The sequence below is a fragment of the Aedes aegypti genome, unplaced genomic scaffold (assembly GCF_002204515.2).
Source record: "Aedes aegypti strain LVP_AGWG unplaced genomic scaffold, AaegL5.0 Primary Assembly AGWG_AaegL5_hic_scaff_1785_PBJ_arrow, whole genome shotgun sequence".
Taxonomy (NCBI): domain Eukaryota; kingdom Metazoa; phylum Arthropoda; class Insecta; order Diptera; family Culicidae; genus Aedes; species Aedes aegypti.
Genome location: NW_018735251.1, coordinates 36,089 through 53,186, shown reverse-complemented (window position 1 = coordinate 53,186; position 17,098 = coordinate 36,089). Strand labels below are relative to the sequence as shown.

Below are 17,098 nucleotides of genomic sequence, written 5' to 3'. Positions count from 1 at the left end.
TTTTGCTGCCGTCACTTTTGTTTTTAACACTATCGCTAATATCACCGATTATCACTCATTAACTTTCGTAATCATATATGTATACTTTCCATTATATCACTTCACTTTCACAGCTACAATTTTTTTATCAAAACTACATCACACTACTTTCATAATAATTTATTTTTGTTACCATTTACCATCTAACCATCATTACTAAATAATTAAAAAAAAAAACAAACTACGATTTAGAACTATGATCAATAAAGTTACAGTAGAAAATTAAATCACTTTGATACATTTTACTGCACTCTTTATGAAGATTGTGCGATATTTGCCAGAAAACCATTCGCCAGAATGTACCATTTACCAGAAAACCATTTGCCAGAAATTACCATTCGCCAGAAAGTACCATTCCCCAGAATTTTTTTTCTTGTCGATTTTGATCATGAAACATCTCGGAATCCAAGGATGGCCGTCACAATATTCGACTTGTGCCACTTTTCACATGTTCAAAAGCACTAAATTGAACAAATAGTACGGTAGCTATCTCGTTCTTCTCATTTTAAGATGTCTGCTAGTGCAGAGAGCTGAGACAATATAACACTGTTATTCTACATTTCTTGCGAGATTTTTGCCCATGAGGTTTTGATGCAATATTCTAAGGTGTTTTACCTAGTTTTAAGAAAATTTCATTTCCTGTTACCGTGAGCTGTCCTTCATCAGTATATTGTACACGGTGTCTTTGTGGAGTGACTTTATTACAAAAAATAGGTAAGTCTGAAATTTCGAACTAAAAACAATTAGACTTTGCTCTTTCATTTGCGACCAAAATCAAAATAATCGGTCGGGGGGTCCAGAACATTTTTTTTTTATTTTGTGTGAAGTATTCATGGATATGTGTTTTTGTACCGACACAAATTGCGTTGAACATACACTCTTAAAAATAATGAAAATTACTGCGGACGTAATTCACATTATGACTGAATGGCACCCCAGTGAACCACGTATCGTATAAGAATGTGTGCCAAAAATCTCATATTCATACGTCAAAAATCAGAATTGCACAATATGCCAAATCAAAACGAATAAATGTTAACACAAATTGTATATAATTCTCCACTACGATTCATTGTCGACAAACTTTGTTGACAACAAACCATGCCGTAAATAGTATAATCTAGAATCGCGTCAAGTTGTATAAACTGACAGATCATATATCAATGCAGACTAGCATCAAATGAAATCGCAATAACTTAGCGAAATTTACCACCCGAGGTTGGTATCTTCTGGCGGTGGGCTTCAAAGTACAACAAAGCGTGTGTGTTGTAGAGCAAACTCCCTTTTATATTGGCAAATAATCACTCTTTATTCATGAAGCGGTCTGTGGCGCAGTAGTATGGTACCGGGTTAGGGATCCAAAGGTGTGGTGTTCGAGTCTCGCTGAATTTTTTTTTAATTTTTATCGGAATTTTGTGGCATCGTATTGCTGACCACAGAAAGTCTGAAAAAGTCGTGGGAAGTGCGTATATAGCCTCCACTTTGGTGTGTATATAGCGTTTTCATGCATTTTATACGAGTGATTTGATTCATATATAATGATGTACAGCAAAAAATATACCAGCCAAAATGTTGACTGGGACATGATGAAATATCGAAAAAATTGTTCTGAAAGATGTATTGAACGAAAAATGTAATTTTACATGATGAAGAACATGAAAACGATGCCATTATGATTAACATTTCCCGAATCAGACACCATCATATTTAAAAAGTGACCCAAATCCACGTCATTTGGCTCGCTTCTTTCATGTGCATCCAAAAGACGTATTGATGATTTTTTCGGAGTGTGTTGATACGGGACAAACTGCAAGATCAAACCATTTGAACGGCTTGGCTTGCTCAAAAGAGCTGTAATAAGCATATATGACATATGATATACGCATAATTGCAAAACTGTCTCAAACGTCATTTTAGTTATTGTCTACGAAAAACCTTGAAAATTGTACTTAAATTGGTCATAATGATGTAAGAAGTTATTAGGAAATATTTTTAATATGTGAAGATGCATCGATATCAAACCTCGAATTTTCAAGAGCTTGTTTGTAGATTTGTATCTTGAGAACCTGACAAACTTTTGCGTTGAACATTTTATTGATTATTCGCCACCAGCGAGTGACCAGTGAGTTACCGGTTGTCTGCTCCTCTAGACTTGTGCTTTTGAAAATTCGAGGTTTGGCTTCTATGTATATTCACCCTTAAACCATTGATAACCGAGTGTGTAGCTCGTTGATATTAAGCAGATAAACGAACTAAAATTAAAACTGTCACCGCTGGGAGACAGAGGAGGATGTTCTCTTCGTCGTAGCATTGTGAAATAAAGTGTAAATCCATTCGTTTGCTCAGTAATAACAAGCTATGGCTTTTAGGACGAGATCATAAATTATGCGAGATTTCTCTTTTTACTCGTAGGGGATCAGGTATCAGGTATCAGAAGGCCGGCTCCAAAGGCACGTTCCCCACCAGTTGGGAGATTTGTGCCATCGCCATATTTGAGCCTATTTCATCATCTACCCGATGGGAGAGGAAAGGGAAGGGAAAGATGGGAGGAAATAGGAGTGGGGTCCCTTGAAGAGGGAAGATCGCATAAGCGAAATGAGAGCATGTAGTTCCATACCACAATGGGTTCGAACAGCGCCCTAAAAAGGGCACTGCAAAACGCATGAGCGTAAAGAGAGCCTATAGCTCATTACCACAGCGGGTTAAGAATAACAGGATGTCCTGAAGATTCAGGCTTCTGTATTCAGTTTCACTTAATAAGTGTTTACCAAGTAATTGGAATCGCATTTGCGCAAAAACTGGACAGTTACATATCAGGTGATACGAAGTTCCATAATCGGAGTCACAACTATCACACACAAATGAGTCAGCACGCTGAATATTTGCCATGTGATAGTTGAGTCGGCAGTGGCCTGTCAACGCTCTGACCAAGAGACTGCAATTCTGCTTTGACAGATTTGTTAAATACTTCGCCACCTTTGGAGATGGCTCAGTAATATACAATTTTGTTTGACGACACGACTCCAAACTATTCCAATATTGCTTGTGCTGAGTTGCCGCCCAAGAGTTTATCTGAAGCTTCACCCAGCACTTCGAAATTGGAATAGCCGGCTCAGGGCCAATGAAGTCATGCGATGCTCCATCGCGAGCTAGCTCATCAGCCAATTCATTTCCAGCGATGGAAGAATGGCCAGGTACCCATACAAGGTTTACAGAGTTGACTGAATTCAGTTCCTCAATTTGAGTTCGACATGCGATAACAAGCTTCGACCTTGAGTTGGCCGAAGCGAGAGCTTTTATAGCAGCCTGACTATCTGAACAGAAGTATATGACTTTACCCATTACGCGCTGTTGAAGTGCTGATTGCACTCCACACATAAGAGCAAATATTTCCGCCTGAAAAACGGTGCAGTTTCTACCAAGTGAGTAAAACTGATTCAGCCTTAGCTCACGAGAATATACTCCTGCACCAGCTCTACCTTCAAGAAGGGAGCCATCAGTGTAACATACTATATTGTTTGATATACTTCTTTCCAAATAGCCAGACGTCCACTCTTCCCGTGAAGGGAATTGTGTGGTAAATGTCCTGTAAGGAAAGTTACAAGCAATTGTGAGATCACTTGGAGCAAGGACAATTTTTTACCAAAGTTTTACCAAAGGTTCGCCGGCATTGACCGAAGGCCATACAAGCTTTTTTGACACTGAAATCAATGTGAGCTGTCCATAAAAGTTTGGAATCTAGAATGACTCCGACATACTTTACTTGATTAGTCACATTAATCTCAGTGCCAAAAAGACGTAAAGGTCGAATTCCATCGCGGTTTCGTCTTTCTGTAAAAAGAACAATAGATGTTTTATTCGGGTTAACCGAAAGGCCATATTGGCGACACCAACTCTCGACTACCTGAAGAGCACTTTGCATCAGGTCGAATAGGGTGCTTATGCACATACCAACTATCAGAGCTAGATAGTCGTCGGCAAATCCATAAGTTGAAAAACCGCAATTATTGAGTTGCCTCAATAGCGTATCTGCTACGAGATTCCACAAAAGTGGTGACAAGACTCCCCGCATCCGGGGAGGGCATCCGCAAACACTCAATTTTCGAATCGCTGCTTGACGCAATGTCGAGAAGAGATGTCGGTTTTTGAGCATTTGATGAATCCAATTGGTAATCATTGTAGGTAGCCCATGGTTTCGTGCGGCTTCCAATATGGCATCGAAAGACACGTTATCAAAGGCACCCTCAATATCCAAGAAAACACCCAAGCACGATTGCTTCTGAGCGAATGCTTTCTCGATATCGTATACAACTTTGTGTAAAAGAGTCACAGTGGACTTTCCAGATTGGTTAGCATGTTGATTCACGTGAAGAGGCATGTTTGCCAAATAAACATCACGGATGTGATGATCGATAATGCGTTCCAGACATTTCAGAAGAAAAGAGGTCAGACTGATTGGTCTAAAACTCTTCGCTTCCTCATACGACGCACGTCCTCCTTTTGGGATAAACTTTACAGTAATATCACGCCAGGATTTGGGAATGTACCCGGTAGCAAAACTGCTTACAAGTAGCTTTTTCAAAACATGTTTGATAGACTCAAATCCCTTTTGGAGCAGAACAGGATAAATCCCATCCGCTCCTGGAGATTTGAAAGGAGCAAAACTATTAAGTGCCCATTGAATCGATTCAGTAGTTACGATACTGCGAGCCGAGACCAGAGACTCGTAACTACATGAAAAGACATTTGGTTCATCCGTAGATGCTATGTCCACACATCCGGGGAAGTGTGTATTGAATAAACATTCTAAAACTTCTTCATCGGAAGAAGTAAAGTCACCATTAGGTAAGCGAATTTCGTTCACTTGGAAATCCTTAGATTTTGCAAGAATTTTGTTCAACCGACTGACTTCACTCAAACTAGAAACATTTGTACAAAGGTTTTTCCAGCCGGATCGTTCAGCAGAACGAAGAGCCTTCTTGTAAGCCTTGCGAGCTGACTTGAACGACTCTGATCCAGCTGAACGGCGTCTGTTCCAACTCCTTCTACATTGTTTCCTGAGTCTAGTCAGATCGGAATTCCACCATGGGGTCCCTCTTGTAGTCTTTACAGACCGCAGAGGACATGCTTTTTCAAAAGCTTCCATAATGTAGGATGTTGTAGTATCAACGGCATCATCCAGATCACTTGGATTTTCAATGGACGGAGAATATCCATGAAATTTGGTCGCAACCAATTCAATGTAGAGTTCCCAGTTTGTTGACCGGGGATTCCTAAAACGCAAAGTCTGCGCAGTTACATTTGAATGTTCAAAGAAGATGTAGCGATGATCAGATAATGATTCCTCATCTGATACATGCCAATTCGTCAACTCGTGACTGATTCTATTCGAGCAGAGCGTTATGTCTAACACTTCTTCTCTATTAGAAACCATGAAGGTTGGGCGATTGCCTATGTTAAATAATCCAAGGTCTGTACTGCTTAAGTATTCCATCAGACTGGAGCCTCTCAAATTGATATCCGAGCTGCCCCAGATGATGTGATGAGCATTGGCATCACTGCCCACAATCAGCGGAAGGCCTTTTGTTACGCAGTGTACGACAACTCGTTTGAAGTCATCCGTTGGGGATGGTTCATCATGTGGTAAATATACCGAACAATAGACGTATTTCCTGTTGAGGTCACCAACAGAAACATCAATTGTGACAGCACATACATCTCTGGTCGTCAACTCAGAAATGAGTGTAGCAACGGTTGCTTTATTTACAAGCACGCATGCGCGGGGCATGGAGCGCGAGTTTGCCATTTCAAGCTTGCTAAAAGTAGCAAAAACTGGGTCCACAAGGTTACCTAGATAGAAGTTCCCTCTACGAAAGTAGGGTTCTTGAACTAGCGCCACTTGGGCTGCACCATTTTGTATGAGTCTGCAAAGATTGATCGTTGCTGTTCTTTTATGCTGAAGATTGATCTGAGCTAACCTAACCGTAGCCACTACCCAAACTAGGCAGGATTAAGCTTTTTGCAATCTCAGCACGAAAAAGACCAGCAACGAAAAAACCAGATCGGTATCTATTTAAAGTCGCCAAAGGCGAAAGAGCACAGAATACACTGTGTAAAACGCATAATGCGAATCCATATAGGTGATAATTTAAATTAAATGTCAACATATTCATAATCCCACCCTTATTAAGCCTCAAGATAGAGACTGAAGAAGGGCAGCCGATTATCTCGGAGAAACACAAGGTCACCTGCACCATTGCTCCGGGTAGCACAGGAAGGACTCAATACTGTGGAGGGCGCCCTGGTACCCCACAGGCTCCGTTTGCGGTTAGGTTTTATTTAGACCCCCCTAACCATTCATTCTTAGACACGGTACGCATCACACCATAAATTAGGGGTCACCTGTGAGGTGGACTTTTACCACCGGAACAGGCAGTCCGTAGTGTTAATTCTTAGCCAGTTGAAACAACCGCTACCGACACTACGCGGCTATCTAGGCTGCTCGGGAAAAGGAGGTTAATATTGATGATTAACTTCTGACGTGCCCAAGCAGCCATTCACTCGTAGGTGATGGTACACAAATTATGTCACGCTAAATTTCAATTTTTTCGACCCCTCCCCCACTTTTTGTATGAGTCCTCCGATAATTTTGTAAGGCTTGTCACGCATGGCTTAACCCCCCTTGGAGCGTGACGTAATTTGTGCATGACCCCTATAGATACAAAAGTGACTTATCCACCTTTCAAACAACACAATTTCAGTTATTCGAATTAACTAGTAGAGGGCTTCGCATGTGATAAACCTTGTTATAAGGCATGTAATATACTTGCCCCCTGGTGCTGAAAAATACGCTAATTTGGATGGTATTTGAGAAGTTACAAATCTTATATTTTTTATGTTATTTTCTTAATGGCACAGTGCTTATGAAAAGATCAGAAACTAACATCATGAGGCTAAAATGGGTTTGGGATTTTTGTACTTGTTTGCAGTACTATAACCCCATATTAACCCCTCTACCGGCAGCTTCAATTTTTTTAAATATTCAAATCGCGATAACTTTTTTGTTTCTTAATATTTTTGAAAAAAATATCCAGAACATCTCAAAAAACTCTCTTATTTTCAGAATCTGTATCGGTTTTGAGCATTGGTCATCTATATTCGGAGATATTCAAAAATTCTTTGGGGGACCGACGCATAGCCATAACTCTCGTAATTATCTCTGGCTACAGATTTTTTCTCATATTCGGTTATTCGCTTTTCAAAACTAAACTTTGATGAAAGTCTATTGTGGAGAAATTAAACAAATCGGTGTAACTGTTTTTGAGCAATGAGCTTTTATATTTTTGGTACCACTCTAGCCGTAACGAGATCTTGAAAACTTCTTAAAACATCATATTGAAATTTTATATGGGAAGTGTCGGTCCCCCAAGGAACACTGAAATATTTTTAAAACCAGTTGACCAATGGTCAATACCGACATAGATTCCAAAAGTAGAAGAGTTTTTTGAGAAATTGTGAAAAAATGGTGGAAAAATAAAGAGAAACAAAAAAGTTATCGCGATTCAAATATATTTTGCGCTGAAAAAATGAAGCTGCCGGTAGAGGGGTTAAGCTAAATAATAGCACACATACTCATGAATATCTCTTCTGCTATCTGTCGAATTGAATTTCTATCTTCAGCAAATTTCTTTATTATGGTTTGAAGAATGAGCTTTTACAATGGGATAATAAGTTTGTACTTACATTACAGTACAAGCGTGTTTGGAATATACCTCAAAATTTCTTCATAGTGATTTCCATATAAACCTACATTGTCTTTGGGCCACCTTAAATCACCACCTAGAAAGCTGCGAATTGCACAGAACACTATTTTTATAAAAAGGATAGTAAGGAACATATGTGAGATTGAATTCTCAAACATTTTTTAATTATAAACCGCCCTAATGTACATAAACACATAGATAGGCAAATTCAAACATATGTGCAAGTCTCTCGAAATCAAACAAAAAAAATTACTCTGGACCCCCCGACCGATTATTTTGGTTTTTGCAGCAAATGAACGCGAGAAACCTAGACTTTATTGTGGAGAAGTTTCAGACTTACCTATTTTTTTGGAATAAACTTGTTCTACGAAACACACCGTGTGTATTGTACAGAATTTCTCGTACAACTACCAGATAATGTTTGCATTTCAATGGACAGTTTATTGGGGTTGTGCTACTTTCTCCCGAATATCGATACCCCGAATGTCGTTTCCCTGAATACCCCGTTTTCTCAAGTGGCCTATTTTCTCGAAAATTTTTTGGCACTCATAATTATCAGAACTTATTGATTATTCAGGGTGATGAACGGTTCATATGTAATGCACCCTTCTTTCAGCGGTTCTTTAAAGTTTCTCCGAACTCAGCATTTTTTCTTGTTTTCTTTATCGTTCTTTCTAGTTCACCAATCTGTCTCTGAAGATTGTTTCTTATCCATTTTGAACTGCATCTATTTTGGGGCCGTGCATGAACCACGTGGTCGTTCAAGAGGGAGTAGAAGTAGGTGGTTTTATCATAACACCACGATCCATACAAATTTTGGGTTATTCGGGAGAATGGATTGCAGGAAAAAGTGTTATTCGAGGGAACAACATTCGGGTAAAAATAGACCAAAAGGTTTTTAATAATAATGGTCACCTAAATTTCAGTACATGAAAATTTATTCAAAAAGAGTATTTGCTTACCGCTACTTGACATGGTTTTTGGCAAATAAAGTCTTCATTCTCCGTATATAGGATGTTCTTATTATTTTTAAAACTGTCTTATTTGTCTAAATGCTCCTGAAAGTTGTTTTAGTAAATGTAACTTTGGTTTGCGAGTAGAGGCATTCATTACTTCATCCAACGGAGGGCACAAACAGTTGCAACGTATATCGAAATCTTGTAAATATCCAATGAACTAGCCCTTAAGAAGCAACAAAACTTTTAAGAACAGCTTATGATGAAAAGAAGGGAGCACCACTTGTAAAATATTCCAAACCATAATTCCCTGTAAAGCTTAATAATGTTAAAAAAAAACATTTAATTGAAACTAAAAAAACAGAAAGATGGAATTTAATAATTATAAAATAGCATAATCTCAAGCTATAACATCTGTAGAACGATAGTTGCAGCGTATATTGAAATCTCGTAAATATTAAATGAATCAGTCCATTAAAAGCAACAAAACTTTGAAGAACAGCTTATGCTGAAAAGAAGGGCGAACCTCTTGTGAAGCATTTCAAACCGTAATACCATTTTACAGGGACAACATATATTGAAAAAAACTCACTTTACGATCCGTCATGTTAAATATAAACTCTTTACATCAGTAAGCAGTATCTTTCATACATAGTGAAGCAGCTTTTAATGAATGCAATGGTTATTCTATTGTATATTTTCTTCTTTCTAGTTCTACGGTCCCCCAGTATTAAGTGTTGCCTTTTCAATTCATATTTATAAAACTTCAAATATTGTTGTTGATCGTTGAATGCTCGAGAAATCGATATTTTTATAATATGTACCTAGTCCAACAATTAGAATATGGATATTCGAAGCAGGCTCACTAAGTCAACGATAGATTGTGTCCAAGAGACCCTGTACTTTTTTGAGTATATTAACCAAAATATGTGTATATTGACCAAAATGAGTGAGATTACATTTGTTTAAGGCTCTACAATTGCAAACTTGATTTACCTGAAAAAAAAATCTAGGGGATGGTCAATTCTGGGGAATGGTACATTCTGGCGAATGGTTTTCTAGCGAATGGTACTTTCTGGCAAATGGTTTTCTGGCATATGGTTCTTTCTGGCGAATGTCATTCTGGTGAATAGTTTTCTGGCGAATGGTTTTCTGGCAAATATCGCACAATCTTTATGAACACTCTTGTCATGAATGTGTTTGATTTGGTTGCCATTTATGTTCATTCATCTTGAATCGATTTTATTTATAACTAGTGTACAGTAGTGCTCCCGGCAATCTTCGTCAAGTATCTATTGAAAAATGTCATGAAATGTCCTGTACAAAATGACAGATTAGTTTTCTACCGTTTGTTGACTATTTCAAGTAGTTTCCAAGTTTTTTCTTTACATGAACACGTCGGAGCCCTGGACGAATGCAACAGTGAAAGAAGTTATTCAAATCCATTGACCCGTTCTCAAGCCAACACAAGATATACAAACACCATTCCAATTTTATTTACATAGAAAATTGATTAAAAAGTGTTTACTGGCCAGGCCTGTCCAACCTTTTTGAACTGCGGGCCAAATCAACAAATAAATCTAGTTTCATAAAATCGAACAAAAGTCAATCAATAAAACAGAGTTTTTAAAGAACAATTAAAAAAAGTTGCTGCTTCCGAGGATTTGAGAACTGAAGTTTTTTGAGCATCTTGATATGAATTTTATAAGAATGGTGTCCAAGTTTGTTTTAAGAAAACCACACAGAATTCTTTCAGAATCCAATCTATTACTGAGGGTCCTGCCCAGGTTTCTAAAATCATGCCCTGGAATTTTTGAGAAAGCTACCCAATATTTCGCGAGACATTGACTAGGATTAAATGAGAATCATAGAAATAGTGCTACTATAGGCATATGTGTTCCTTTAGTGGCACAAGCGATAATAAATACAAACATATGAGTTTTCGTAGGTTTCATATTTTTCCTACAAAACCAAGATAAAAAGCTTTCAGATTATGTAAAAATAAAGACGTTAGCGTTATTTTTCTATTTTATACGAATATTTATTCTTAGATATGCGGCTATTGGTACATCGACCCTAGACTTATTTAATGTTTCAGAGATGCTGTATTTAGAAAGCATAAACACATCTTAATGAAAAAAGAGAACACTCGGCACCGTAAAATGTCAAAAAAGTGGACTTGCAATTTCATTTACTATCGTTCTTGCTTGACCTAATCTAACCCCCATTTTCGATGTTTTAGACACCGTACCAAAAAAAAAATAAATTTTTGTGGAAAAATCAAATAGATTCCGGAAAATACGTGTGAAGTGTAATGAAAAGACTTTTAACCTTCTACTAATATAACGATAGAGGTTAAAATACATGCGTGATACTTTGCACAGGAGAAATTTTTTGTTGTAAATTTTATCTAGTTTCAACATACAAGTTTATTGATATAGTAAACAAAAACCACTATTTTAAAAAATGTTTATTGTGATGAATTACGTGCAATAATATGTTCCCTAACATATAAAATATTAATGTTAGTAATATCAGCGTTATTAGCTGAAATATTTCATAAATATTATTTTCCCGTATTGACCCAATCTCACCCCCATCGACGGTACTGATTTTCGATTTTTTGTTGCTATTTTTAGCGACCAAAACTATATTCTTAAATACTATTTCGAAATTTTCAATATCTATTTTCTACTTAATTATCGGTTTTATCAATTTTTTTATTGACTTAGTTAGGGCATGAAAATGTTTCCCCAAAAACCTGAATCAAACATAAAAAATCTCACATTATTCATCTTCAGAATTTGTGTATTTATAGTCTATGTATACTTGCTTAGATCTCATTAATATAATATAAATTCCTACTTCTAAATGCTGCATCGTGCACTCACGCATGAATTATCCTACCCCATTAAAACGTAATCACTTCATTTACATCGTCCAGAGTACATCGATGATCTCTTTTCTCACTAGGTAGGTACCCGTCGTCAGTTTGTTGATCTACAAGCGAGTAACTTGATAGCTCGTTTACTGACTGACTGCACCACGAGTGTGATTTTCATAAACTCATAATGCACTGATCCAAGACTTGATCATGATCTTCGTCCGTCAGGTGTGCAAAGATATCCATCGTTGGCCGAGAATTGCTCAAAGTCTACTTGTACTGTACCATTACATGTTGCCAATCCGGTTAGTTGATCAAGCGCTGCAATCAGAGTCTGGTGCGGTACGGAATGGGTGAACATTATTTCCCATAAATGGCTCACCTTATTTTTGCTTCCACTCCACTCTGTTGGTGCGGTTTTGGTTCCTTACATGTTTGGGTTGGGATGGTTGGCGGAAAACATTCGCAGTTTTTGTACGATTGTTGAAGCGTGAAATGATAACGTTAGTACAAAGCAACAAATGAAAGTGCCCCTCCCTCAATCAGATATCCGAGATATGAATTCGGTAATGGTAGCGAATGAGACAGCGGATTTCATTCCCGGTTTTATCAATTTTATTTTCTCGACTTCCTGACAAGCATTGCCTCTGTCAATTTACTTGGTGATTTTCGACTGGATGGTGGATGGATGGAATAAATGGTTCACGAAACAATTATTCTCCCTCCAAAGTTTCGATCTCGATTTGGATCTTCATCATTCTTGTTTTTATTCAAGACCAAGTTTTGGTTCTCTGTTAATAAGTGGACATCTTATATGTTTGTTACATTTGGCTTGAATGTCCTCAATGTGATTTTTGTAAATTAAATTTTTATACAGCATGACCCCTAGATACTTTACTTCATCTGACCAATTTGTTGGAATCACTCTCATAGTACCGGCATAGTTCTAAGTTCTAAGAATAGTTCTTGTCTTTTTTATGAGTCTCTTTAGTCCGATCGATGTTTTGTCTTCACTGCAATTATTCAACATGAGTTGAAATCTTATTCGGTCTATCACATTTTTAATGTACGCAATGCATTTTAATGATGATGCTTTAATTTGTTGGTATTTTTCAGTTATTAATTATTGCACATATTTTTCCACCTGCATTACAAATGACTGGAATTCTCAACGAAGAAGAAAAAAAACGGAAATAACCTATTAAAGCTGCAACCCCCATAGGAAGCATGTGTACCCCTTTCATTTTCTTTTGTCCAGTAAGAACTACCTTTAAAGTGCAGCAGAAAGAGCGCTTGTTCTTATTTTTCAAGATCTTCAAGTGTTGCACTCGATGCCGTTCGGCGGCGTCTTCGTCGTGCCTCGTTGATCTGCCAGGAATTTGCTCGCTATATGCGCGTAGCTTATGCATTCCAATGGTCGAATGTCACGATCTTGATTGTGTTTAATTTAGCGGACGGAGTGCTGTTCCTTTTGTCGCACTCTTTTCTTGATCGTCGTTATTCGTTCACCACTGGCGTCGTTTATGGACGAGGGAAGGGGAATATGAGATATGGTAATTTTGACACAAGTTTCTTTGTCGATGATCGATGTCAGGAAAATATGCCAATTGAAAAATTTTGTTAAATATATCAACAATGAATGATAAGCTACTTTCTGGAAGTTTATTGATGAGGATTCCATGAAAATTCCATCATCGTCAGTGTTGTGACGGAATTTGTTTGTGAAACTGGCAACACTGAATTAAAGAAAAAGTCAGTAGTGTTCTTTGGAAGAGAAGAGTTCGGGAGGCCGTTTCTTTGGTAGTGCGGAGTGAACACCAAAATGTATGTAATTATAATAATTGTAATTTGTAATATTTATACTGAATAAACCATTTTCAGCATTGAAGCTGCGAGCATTAAGGCTGCCGTTAATTTTGTGTGTTTCTGCCAAAGGTGACGCTCCCCCTCCCCAACAGCCAGGAATTTTCATATTTTTGACTTTGTTTATAATAATCCTCACTTCCAAATCAGTCTCCTAGAAATATTCGAAAACGTTCTCTTGATTGAAAATGCAATCGAAATCCTGAGTAACTTGATTTTAAATTTGACTAGTGAGCCCTAAATTGAAATTTACACTTTTTCGTAATTAGTAAGTAATTATTTGTTTTCCATTTTCAATGCCGGAATTGGCTTCTGAGTTTTTTTTCTAAAGATTTCATATTTTTTCCAAAAGGGCAGAGCCTGGGTTCAATTGAGAAATTTTATTTTAAAAATTGTTGTTTCTTAATTGAGAAACCCGTTTTTAATTTTTATATGCATATCCTGCCATATAATTTTCATAGCAGGATCGCGAGTGCGTTGAAATTGCCTTCCCCTCACGTTTTTAAGACGGATCAAGAGTTTGAGATCATCGTGTATAATCACGGATACGAATTTTACTTCACATTTTGTTATTGATATGCCCCTTGCTTCAATTATGGAATTAATTAAAGTTTCAAGAGCATTGTCAATATCAAGTTTTGTTTGAAAAAATCAGAATCAAAATAAGCGTGAGTATCCAGTTGGCTACAAAGCTGACTAGAATCAGTTAAAACCAAATAATACGTAGAAGGGTTTCTAGAAGAGGAAAATCAAGTAGGGCTATCAGGGTATTGAATTGAGAAATATCCTGAAGAGCACTCATCAAATAAAATTCTGCCGATGGAATTACTTTGCGAATTATTCCATGAGCGATGTTTGGCACCAATGACAAACAATTTTGACTTATTGCGAGTCAATTTTCGCAAGTCAGTTTGGAGCAAATTAACTTGCTGCCCAGAGCATTGAAATTGCAAGTAGGCGGCTATGAAAGTATATTTACCAAGCTGTGTTTCAACAAAAACACGCAAAGTTTCAAAAACTTTAGTTTCAAATGACGAAAACAGTTGATGTTTTATACGCCTATGAATGATGATTGCAACTCCCCCACATGCCTCATCAAGTCGACCATTACGATAAACAAAAAAGTTTGGATCTATTTTGAGTTTGGATCCAGGTTTCAAATAAGTTTCAGTAATAACTGCTATATGTATGTTATTAGCTGTTAGAAAATTAAACAGCTCGTCTTCTTTACCATTCAAAGCATTCCAATTTAAAATATTAAACAAAATATTTGGATCCATTAGAGAAACGTGATCTAATAACAATTTTATTAGTAAATTTTTCACCAACTTGGACTGCTTCAGTCATAATGGTGGTTTGGGACATTGCATCAATCATTAGATTCAATTGTTCAGTAAGAAAATTAAAACCAGAGAGAGGCATGTTACTAGAACTAGGTACATTATATGATGATTTTCCGTTAGGATTTTCGGGAGACGAAGAGGCAAAATAGAAGTTTTCTGAGGCGGCATGGATTTATCCATTTGATTTTAAACAATTAGAACGGTTACTCGTAGTATGAAAAGAGGAGGACTTTCAATTACCTGCTACGATATCTGCGTAGGATTTTCCTTGGGTAGATATTCGAAATTAAAAGATTCGAAAGGCTCGACGGAACAATTTTAGTTTGTGAATGAGCATGATTACAATTTACCTGATGGATATGATTCCTAAGCAAGCGATCCGTAACTGAAAAATGAGCATTATTGGAGATTGTACCTGGAGAAATCCGGGAACGAAAAACGCTACTATTTATCTGTCTGGTACGAGCCTCGACGACTCGCCTACGCGAAAGGCAATCCCAAAAGTTAGACTTATGGTGTCCCCCGCAATTTGCGCATACAAACATTTTGGTATCTTCCATTTTTGATCTCTTCAGGTGACTTATAGTCAGCTGAGAGACCTTTCAAGACGGCTTTGAACAAACGGTCAGATTTATCGTCATAAGTAAAAAAAATGTTCTTCTTCTCTTCAAGATGTTTGAGAAGAAGTTCGCGATCTTTAAGAGCTTCCGGCAAAACGCGACAGTCTCCTTTCTTTGCGCTTTGGAAGGAAACCTTGATTCCCCTAATTTCTTGTTGTTTCCTCACTAGGAATCAAAGAGCCTGTTCGATTTGGTGTTCGGAAAATTGGTCTAATGTATCAAACTGATTTTTCATTTCGATGCAATTGTCAATATTAACTATTTCACCCTTGGAAGAAAGAGCGCATTCTAGAGATACGTCTCTTCTCCCATTTGTACCACGTTTAGTGACAGTTTAAAAACCCACTGTTTCGGAAGGAAGTTGTGAATTTAGAGATCCACCCTTCCTTTTGTTCGAAGGGTAACCATATTCAGTGAATGAACGAAAGAAGAAATGACCTTCTGAGAGGTTTTCTTCCCAAAGCGGATAGTAGATCTTTCTAGAAGAAAAATAGTACTGAAAAGTACTGTTAGTGTAGCACTGACAAGTACTGTTTTATTGCTTTAGGTATTTTTAAAAAACTTCCAAGAACAGAGAGAAATCCTGTACGCACAGCACGAAGGTACGATGCGCACTGGTTGATTAATCATGTTAAAAGTGCCTTTCAATCTACAAAAAAAGTATTTTCTACATACATTTTAGCAATTTTCCCATACAAACATCAAGCTCTAAAGATCTTCAGAACCCCTAGCACGCCTATGCATTTCGCAGCCGGTCAATGATGGTAACCATTCGACTCTCTTCTAACTCGGAACAACTAACGAGCAAACGCAAAAGTAGTTCACTAATTTATGAGAATTTATCATTACAACAACGCTTCGCTATAATTAGAACGACCCAACGCGAATCGCGTAGTTTATCCAACTTGGTTCGCGAACCAATGACTCGCCACTGAACTTTGTGCGAACAAAACCAACCGAAATTCGCTTCTGTATATCTACGATCGCCGGTGCAGCCGATTTCCTGCAAATCAACCTCCGACAGAAAGTGAATTTCGATGCCCCTACCGGGGCGAAATCTCCGTCGAAAATAAGAAAAGAAATTATAATGGTATGGAAACGCCCCAAACTCTAGGGGCCGCGCGCGCGCCCGTGGAAATAACATCAAGCAACATGTGTGTGCCCGCGTAACTTTTTACGCGTCGATGATTGGACGTATTTAATTTTAGAAATGCGATCATATGCTCGATTGAAGGGGGCACCTCTCCTATACATCCATATCGTCGTTGTTTCGTCAGGAAGAAAAACAAATTGTGAGCGAAAATGAAAATTCACGAAAAACAAGGCCGTCGCACAGTGGTTCAGAATCAAAAAAATCATGGCAAAAATTACACCTACAAGTTTTGATCATGACAAATATTGTGGAATATGTTTTTTGGTTTTCGTAGAATTTTTTTTTAACAAAATTGCTGTTGTTCATACATTTTGAGGCCCACCTTTAAAAAACGAATGATTAGGCAAACCTAGGCAAGAGGATTCTTCTTAAATCGATTTCTTAGACTTAAAAGAGCACTTGAGCAAGATAGCAAGATATCTGCGTGGGGAACGATCTGTACGAAATGGAAAAGCAGTCATTTTTTTTATTTGACAT

At 37.6% G+C, this 17,098-nt stretch overlaps 1 protein-coding gene across 1 annotated transcript in view; it reads left to right on the top strand.

Annotated features, from left to right (window-relative positions):
• Positions 1 to 17,098, top strand: part of LOC110680761 (3'-5' ssDNA/RNA exonuclease TatD-like) — a 45,060-nt gene that overhangs the window by 3,238 nt on the left and 24,724 nt on the right. The gene's annotated exons all lie outside the window — the stretch shown is intronic.